Raw genomic sequence first — 10162 nt, 5'->3', positions numbered from 1 at the left:
CTAGTTGCCCTCCTTTAAAAAACTGTTCACCCTCAGCTGGTAGCCTAATGGCTCTGCTCACGAATTCTTCTTGACTCTAAAATTCAAGTTGCCCACTTGGACATGCTCTCCATTGAAACTCCTTGCAAATGCTAGGGTGACCTGATTGTTGAAACCTTGGATTTTTTTCAAAAAGGTCATCCAACCTTTCTCCTCCAAAACACCACTACACTTCTGATATTTCAGGTTGCACGCGAACTCGCTGGAGGTGGGTTTGTGGCGATCAGCCCCCATTCTGCTTGGCTCCTTTGGTCAACTACAATTTTTCTCCTCCCCACTCTTTACTTCCCTTTGGTTGCTTACTAATTCTATAACCATGGTCTCGGACACCCCTCATATTAAAATTTGGATGAATGATCGCCCAATCATCATGATGAATTGGGAGTGTGATACTAATCATCATCATGATGATCATCCTATCCATATCTAGTGTAGAGTGCAAACATCTGATGTAGAGTGTGAACATCATGGTGTAGAGTGCGAACATCATAGCTGAGAGGCGGCACACCCATCTCATGATTGCTGGGAGGTGTCATGAAGTGATGACTAAGTGAGGACAGGGGTAGATATCATCACACAACGAGTAGGAATTATGAGCGGATGTCATTGGTGATTGTGGGTTCATGTCTCATCGAATGTGATGGAATGTAGTCGATGTGAGATTGGGGATAGATAGGTTAGGGGGATATGGCATAGGATTATGAGCGAAATTTAGAATGAAGGATAGGTTTAGAGGCACATTTTCACAGTATACATTTTAACCATTCACTAATCAAATTCAAGAAAAATAAGAGTGCATACCTGAACCACTTAAGATATTAGTGATTTCGTGTTGATTTCCTAATTTTGATGTAGCTTCCAAGAACTTGAATAAAAATGATGTTGACAGGAATAATGTTGAGGCTGCAACTGTGCTCTATGATCCAAATTTTGGAAATGAAATTCAAATGACAGGATCTTTGACCTCTAAAAATTAAGTACATATCCTGTAGATCTATACTTGTGCAGATTAATTAGTAAAGATGATCATCCTTGACTGCTGGTAAAGATGAGTACTGATTAGGAAACATTCTTATATAAGAAAATATAATCCCTTCATGATTCTAGAAAGGCTTCTTCACACACAACAATGATAAAAAAATTGCAGTTTGACAGATTATGGGACACAGACTATTCAGACATAATTTCATAATCCTCTTACTTGATTCCATATGTCATGCTTCTTATTTTTCTTCAGAAAAAACTATTTATCAGTCCATGGGTTTTTAACTAGGCCTAGAGTGATGACTGCTTGGGGAATTTCTTATTTAGGGAGCTAGAGATGTCCAGAAAGAGAGCTCCAAGGGGGTTTCTTTTCCATAACTATTCCTTTGGGCCTGGAAAAGAATAATTCAATGCCTAAAGGATCCCTAAAATACCACTATATTGTTTTAATGAGCCTGAAGTAATTGGTGCTCGAGGCATTCATATTTAGAGAGTTTGAATTTCCCATAGTAGACTCAAGGGATTTCCTTTCCGTAATAATTTCCTTGAGCCTGGAAAAGAACAATTCTATACTCAAGGAATCCCTAGACTAATACTGGTCCATATCATTTTGTGAGCCTGGATTATTCAATGCTCTGGAGCTTCATGTTTAGAGAGTCTGAAGGCCTCCAAAGAAGACTCCGTAGGTTCCTTTTCCATAAGTAATCCATCAGGCTTGGATAAAGGAATAAACTTGCTCGTGGTGAATTCCTCCTTCATTCTACATGGGCTCTAGGGAGAACCACCCGTAGATATGAAAAATAACATCCCACTAGTATATATATATATATATATATATATATATATATATATATATATATATATATATATATATATATATATATATATATAAAGAAATTAATCAGATGAACCAATAAGGGGCTCATCATTTGCATGAATTAGCTCCAACCATGGATCCTTTCATACTTCCTGTAAAAAACGATCATGTGAAAGTGGTTTGTGATAAACTTGAAGACTATGACCATTTACTACAAAAGAACTCTTATCATCATCGATAGTACAAATGTGAACTGAACTGTTATCAAAAACTTCAGTGACTTCATACGGTCCTAACCATCTGGTAGAGAATTTACCTTTACAATTCTTAAACATACTATCATATAACAAGGTCCAGTCACCTGCGTGAAAGAATTTCTTCTTGATAAATTTGTCATGCCATCGAGCTCTTTGGTTCTGCACCAACACAGTCCTATGGTAGGCATCTTGTTGGATTTCGTCAAGCTCATTCAATTACATCAACCTTTGCTCTTGAGCCTCATTTAGATTCATGCCCAATTGGGTGGCAGTTCTAAATGTCTTTACTTGTAACTTTCTTATAGATCTAACCCAGAAATATATGATAATATAAGTAAACCCAAGAATAAGAAGATCGAAATATAGATAGAAATGTTTCTTTATTAATATCAACCCTTAAGGTAGGGCAACACCATACATTCACTCCTTTAGGAAGGAGAACACTCCACAAGCCATATGCCTATTCATACAATATTCCTTAACCTTCTCTCCATGTGGAGTCTCTAGCCTCTATATAGGCCTCATACATACAATACCATGGGCCATTACCATGGTTCCCTCATACCATCGAACTAATACCATGGGCCCATTACATTATTACTAACTACTTGTGGTCCCTTACATGATATGGGTTAACCACCTTTTTTATTACTATGGACCATCCCATTATTACATTATTACATTATTACATTGGGTACCTCCATTTGTACCCCATATTACCCCCCTAGGTATATAACATTCCAACCCCCTTAGCATGTTTCGTCCCCAAAACATGGGAAAAACACAAATAATAAGATCTACTCAAAAGAGTAGTCCACTGGTACCATGCACGTGCATCTAGCCATCCAAGAGAAAGGTGAACCCTCGATCTCGCTGGTGCCTCGCTCGCTTGAGATGGAAGTTGACCGTGGCAACTCTTCTGTGTTGATGTGTAGTAAGTGGATCTGTGCTCCTCGCGATCCATCATGCGGGGGTTGTTGTCCTTGTGGCTAATTGGTTGCCATCTTGTTGGTTGTTTTCTTGCAGGGTGATGTGGGTGATGATATGTTGAAGTTTAACCCACGGTGTCTTTTTCTTTAATTCACCCTTTACTGGAGCCTGATTGTTATCTGGTGCACGTTGTGGTGCTTGCTGTGGTGTCTTATCTTCCAATATTACTTTAACCACTAAGCCCTCATCTGATGTATCATCACCTGTAACCTTTTCTACTTTAGCCTCTATTTGTGTTTGATTGTCGATCATCACTAGCTCATAATCTGAGATGCTAGTCCCTGGAACATCTTCTGTGTAAGCCTCCATGTACTCTACCTGTTTATTGATGGAAACATCCTGTAATGTAATTTTCTTCTTTTTATACCAGAGCTTCAGGAATTTCTTCAGCACATTAATATTGATAGTACCCATAGATTCCATCCAAGGATATCCCAAAACAACATCCATATTATCCGTCTCTGAAGTATAAAAATCACCATGCAACACATACTTATCCATAGAGATCTTCAAATCCTTATACACTTGAACATCCTCATCATCCACTTGAGTGTTTTCAACGTGTTTTACTGAAACTTGCAATTTTTTTGCCAAATTAACATTGATAAAATTATGCTTGCAACTAGGATTTATAGAAACAATGATCTTCTCCTTATGAATCAGTCCATGAACCTGCAATAAGGAGATACCGACAAAAAATAACCCTTTAGGTTTCTTGGTTCCTTCTTTCCTATAAAAGTAAAACCTTTGCTAGGCTGTGTGTCTGTCTGTGTGAGCTTATCCACAAGATTAGATTTACGGTCAAAGTGGTCTATAAGAGTTTTTTTTGAATGTGTCCCAAGTTAAGGGCCTTCCATAGCAACGTTGATGCCCTTGCCACCATTGCCATCTTTCATTGTCCAAGTACATTTTTCCCACACTCAGCTGAGTCTGATCATCATAGATGTAATTCAATTTGAAATGTTTCTCCATTTGGTTGGATGAGAGCCATCAAATTTATACAAGTCCCTCAAATTCTGATCTAGGCCTGCCATCATAAAAAAATGGGCGAAAATTTGAAATGTCACAGTTTAGTCAATATTGCTCAGAATCCTTATTATGGCCTATTTTTGGAAATGGAAAAACCATCGTGCATCTTCCTATGTGATAGAAATCCCAATCTAGGCACTAGAATTTTAGATCTGCGCTGCAACTCTCCCGCTGTCATCAAAATTTTTGCAAAAAAGAGCTATTTTAAATCAGCGATATCTCCCTCATCCGGACTCCAATTCGACTGATTTTTTTTCAAATTGGGTATTTTTTCATCAGAAATCTAGGTATGCAATTATATTTTTCATATCTTGCACCAGGATGTCCAAATCTGCACCACAAACTCGCTGCCCCGAAAAATTGTTTGCAACCCCACTGATTTTTAAATCAGTGATATCTCCTTCATCTGGACTCCGATTCGACTGGATTTTTTTTTTTAAATCAGGTATTTTTTCACATAGAATCCAGATCTACAATTAGATTTTGTAGCTATTCCACCAAAACATACCGATCTGATCTGCAAACTTGCCGCCCCCGAAATCCTGCAAAAAATATAAAAAAAAAAATTCTCCACATTTTTGCCTAAGAAAGTGCTCTTATACCACTTGTTATAGCTCTGATACCAATTGTTATAGATCTAATATGAAAATATATGAGAATAAAAATATACCTAGGAATAAGAAGATAGAAGTAGATAGGTATATAACAAACGCGATGGGCAAGAGCACTTGTTTACCATAGACTAACTTGTAAGGTGTGTGTCCAGTCACATTTTTCCAAGTGATCCGGTAAGCCCATAGTGCTTCTCGTAACTTATCCACCCAATCCATATAATGCAGTTGACTAATTTTTGTAAGGATGGATTCCAAAACTTTGTTCAAGGACTCCACTTTCCCGTTAGCCTGGGGGTGGTATGGAGTCGATTTTTGATGCTTAATTTGATACTACTTCGTGAGTTCCTTGACCAACTTTGACGTAAATTGTGTACCCTCACTTGTGATGATTTCATGAGGCACAAAGAATCTCATAAAAATTCCCTCGAACAAGAATTCTACTACTGCCTTATCAGTGGCAGCATACAATGATTTAGCGTCCACCCACTTGGTGATGTAATCAGTGCACACCAATATATTTTTTCTTCTTTGACATTGGGGAGATGGGCCTGTGAAGTCCAATGCCCACTTCTGAAAGGGTTCAATGGCAATTTGTGGTTGAATAGGCATTTCATCGGAGCCAACTGGTCTTCCCATCTGTTGGAAAGCGTCACAACTCAGAACAAACTTCTTGGCGTCTTTAAAAAGTGTAGGCCAATAGTATCCAGTACGAAGAACTTTGTATGTAGTCCTTTCATCGGAAAAATCATCACTACAAGGCTTGTTGTGACTGGCTCTCAGTATATCATACATTTTATCTTCCCACACACACTGCCTCATAATCAAGTATGGCTCTGTATAAAATAGATCTCCATCGATCCAAGAGGAAATGTCACTATGCTGCACTATATTATGCTTATCTCGGGCCGACATGGTTTTAGGTAGTTTTTCTAATACCAAATAATTGGCGACATCAACGAACCAAGGAGTAATAGTTGAAATGGAAAATAATGCTTCATCTAGAAATTCACTAGGCACTGGTGTTGGAATGCTTCCCTACGCAAGAATCAAACAAGATAAAAAATTAGCTCCCAAGTTATCCCTTCTAGGAATATCAATTATAGTTATATTGAATTCTTATAGAAGAAGCAGCCATCAAGTTATCCTACCATTAGTAATAGGTTTATTCACTAAAAATCTAACAGCAGAATGGTCGGTATGGAAAAATGTCTCATAACCAGTAATATAATGCCTAAAATTTCCTATAGCATGCACAACTGCTAACAACTCTTTTTCCATAACCGTATAATTTAATTTAGCGTGAGAGAGATTTCTGCTAACAAAATAAATTGCATAGCGAAATTTATCCTTCCTTTATACCAAAACTACTCTTAGTGCAGTATCTGAAGCATATGTACAAATATGAACAGGTAAGGACCAATTTGGCCCTCTTAGTACCAGAATTGTAGACAACTTTCCTTCAGTACCTAAAAATCATGTTGACAGTCAACATTTCATACAAATTCAGCATCTTTAGTTAACAATTTAAATAATGGTGCTACAATTCTAGTGAAATTCTCAATATATCGTAGATAATATCTTGTGTGCCCTAAAAACCTTCTTACCTATTTTTGCGAGCTAGGAATAGGGATACAAGAGATTACCTTGATTTTTACTGGGTCAACTTGAATCCATTCAAATTAGACAATATGTCCTAGAACAATACCCTTATTTTGCATCATCCTACATTTATCACTACTAAGGGCTAGATCAACTTCTTGAAAACGAATTAATACCTTCTCTAGATTTACCAAGGCCTGTGAAAAGTCATCTCCATAAACTGTGAAGTCATCTATATAGACTTCCACATAGTCATGGATCAGATCACAAAAAATGGCAAGTACAACTCTATGAAAAGTGGCGGGGGCATTACAAATACCAAAGGGGAGGACTTTGTATGCATAAGTACCCCAAGGGCATGTAAACGTAGTCTTATCCTGGTCATCTTTGGCTATTTGTATTTGATTGTAACCATTGTACCCATCTAGAAAATCAAAATATTTATTACGTGAAAGCGTTCTGAGGACTTGATCAATGAATAACAATGGAAAATAGTCATGCAATGTGGCCTTGTTTAATTCTCTCTAGTCAATGCAGATCCTCCACTTTCCATTCTTCTTTAGAACCACTACCAGAGGTGACACCCACTTAGTGCCAGAAATGGGGTAAATGAAATATGCAGCCAAAAGTTTCTAAAGCTCATCTTTAACAATGTCTTTTAATGCTAGGTTCATACGCCTTTGTGGTTGCCGAACAGGTCTCATTTCTTCATTTGTATAGATATAGTGGATGTAGGTGTCTAGATGTATGCCCCTCATATCCAAGTAATCCTAGGAAAAAGCTACATTTTATTCACTAATCATACTCATCAACTACTCCCTTTGTTCTACAGTCAATCCTGTACCAATATGAAGATTTTTCCTTCAAAAAATTCCACAGGTTCTGTGGTGAGATCATGGCTTTCCTCCATTGCTACAAAAGAGGCAAAGACAGCTGGGTGGAAGGTTTCCTAAAACTCATCACTAACCATGTTGATAACAATTAAAAGAGATGGGATAATCAATATAAGAGCTATCAGCTAAAAACTGCAGCAAAACATGTTCATCAGAATGCTCTTGGAGACCTCCAGACTAATCTAATGACAATAGAGGAAACATACAATATTTGTCTCCATATGGGTTTTCAAGCCATAATGGTACTTCAGCAGTTGTCTGAGCATGTGGAAAAATAAACAAAGTTTAATTGTGGGGACCATTAGAAATAATCATTTCTTTTTTCCTGCATCCTATGACAGCATCAGTAGTTTCCAACCATGGTCACCCTAGAACCATGGGGTGTTCGGGCCTAGAGGTTTTTGGAGAAATTACTACAAAATCTATGGGATATTGCCAAGAGGAAATAGTGACTACTATGTCCTCTAAGGTGCCCATTGGTTTGACGATGCATTTGTCTTCCATTTCTAAAAGGATAGGGGTGGATTTAAGTCCAGGTAGTTGTAATGATGCCATTGTTTATAGGTCATCGCATTTATTGCTACCCATAGATCCACGAGGGTGTTTGACAGAAGTACTCTCTTTATCTCAATGGTGACAATGGGGTTCCTAGGGTCATTTTATTTTGCAAGAAAATTAGAAACCATAGTGGACATTTGGCTTATGATTTTGACATTCTAGTTCTTATGCCCCTTCCTCCCTGATTTTTTAATGCAAAGATCTTTGAAAATTTTGGTGTAAATGGGAATGTATCTAATTGGTTGTAAGAGCGTAATTTTAATGCAATCATTCCTAAGTTCATTTTCCAAATCATATTCAAGCAAGATCTCTTATTTATTTACAATTAGTTTTTCCGAGTACAGTGGTTCATTTGATTCGCATTTCTATGATTGTTGTTGTTTTTCATTTTGCAAATGGTTTTCTAATGATGTGGAGGGCACCTCTTCTTGGATAACAACTGTTGATTTTTCTTTGTTAACTGTCTTTCCTTATTGTAATTGGATTTGATTCATAGGAATGGCAATAATCGTGCACGTAGGAAAAGGCTGATTATCAATGTTTTGCACAGGTTGAGGTAGCCTATTGTAGCTTGGGCTAGGTATGGGTTATGTGGGAAAAAATGTAGGTTAGGGTGTGTACACGGTAGCAGGTGCCTGCGAAGATGATGGGTTAGTAGGTGCATGTAATAAATGATGCAAAGGAGGTGGTGGAAATGTAGGTTATTAATACATGTTGGGGTTATACCCTTGCTAATAGGATTGCATGGTCAAATTATATGAGGTACTTGGCATATTTGGGTAAGGCCCATAGAATTGGTCTGGGGTTGATAGGTGTTGGTATAGGGGTTTCTCCTCCAATTCCGGCTCTAGAAAGTGTTTTCTAGTTACAGAGCAGCTCATGGAGGGTAAGATGCAAGGAAGGTCCAAGGTTGAGTCTGGACATAACCTAGAAAATTTGGGTCTGGAAACATATTCTAATTTTTGCCTCTCCATGTGGGTATTTTGGTGGCTTGAGATTGGTCAATGGTTTCAACGTTCCCCTTGTAGATGGCCTGTAAGTCAGGAAGTTATGGGCACTTATCGATTGAGTGTTCTAAAGTGAAAATTTCATAGATCTCAATGGCATGTAAAGGACATTCCCTATCTACATCTTTGCAGATACACTTGGAACAAAAGACTGCCATGGTTTCTTTTTCAGCCTCTTGTTTTTGTTTGAATTTCATAATGTCTAGCTGGTCACTGATTGTGTTGAGTATATTAGCTTTAAAGTTGTCTAGTAGGTTTCCCAGCTCGACTCTGGTAACATTATTAGCCAAAGTTTTCTTTTGCACATAGTCCCTAGAATTATCTTTAAGTTCACAAAGCTTTTTGCGTACTTTAGCTTGGCTCCAAGAGTAGGTAATATAAAGCTCAATTACTTCAGCAAATGGCTTCTTATATATGTCCCCATCACTAGGAAGGTTTAATGTTTTAGTGCAATCATCTCTTATCCCATTTTGGAAAATAGTTCTGATAATATTTTCATCTAAGTTTGACCCACGAGATTTGTGAAAATTGTATAGGAATCATTCGAGATACTCCTCTAGGTTTTCATCTTCTATTTTGTTGCATACTAAGGATATGATTGATGTCCCTACTCTTACAAAAATCATGATACTTTTTAAGGAAAATTGATTTCATGTCATCCCATGAATATATCATGTGTTGCCCTAGGTTCATGAACCATCTAAGGGTTGCATCTTTTAATGTGGTGGAAAACAATTTAAGTTTATGTGCATCCTCATACTAATTATAATTACGACATAAAATATCGAATTGAAAAAAGAAAGGTGTTGGGGTCTTCAGATGATTTACCATAGAATAATGGGAGAGATGCCATCAGAATGTTTTTCATGTTGATGTCGCGAGTCACATCTAGGATAGGGAACCCGAAGGTAACTTCCTCTTCGTCTTCCTGGTTGTTTCCTCCAAAGAGGTTACCATTGCATCGAGGGCCTTCTCCCTCTTCCTAGCATTCTTCATTGTGTCTATCCTCCCCATCTTGGTGATCCATATCTACAATGGGCACCCGAAGGGGTTTGCTAATTATGGTGTGAACAGGAGGTATTGGAACACGGTTGATATTGGTTGATTGCTCATCCATGTTGTCTTGCAATTCTACTGGTTCTTCTACAGGGTTTTCAAAGACAACCTGTCGAATGGTCCTTTCCCCTTGATCTAAGAATTCTTGATGTAAAACCAAGTTGGTATCAACACTTCCTCCTTCTTGTCTCAGTCCTACATATTGATTAGCAGTGGTAAGAATGGGTATATTAATTGATCCAAAGGTTGCAAGAAATTTGGAACTGGAAATAAATCTACCCTTGCTATCTCTAGGTCTACCTATACTCCTATGCATAAA

This window comes from Pinus tabuliformis, chromosome 7, assembly GCF_031772625.1.
Source record: "Pinus tabuliformis cultivar Carrire ecotype Pingquan chromosome 7, CPIR1, whole genome shotgun sequence".
Lineage (NCBI taxonomy): Eukaryota > Viridiplantae > Streptophyta > Pinopsida > Pinales > Pinaceae > Pinus > Pinus tabuliformis.
This window is presented reverse-complemented; position numbering follows the sequence as displayed.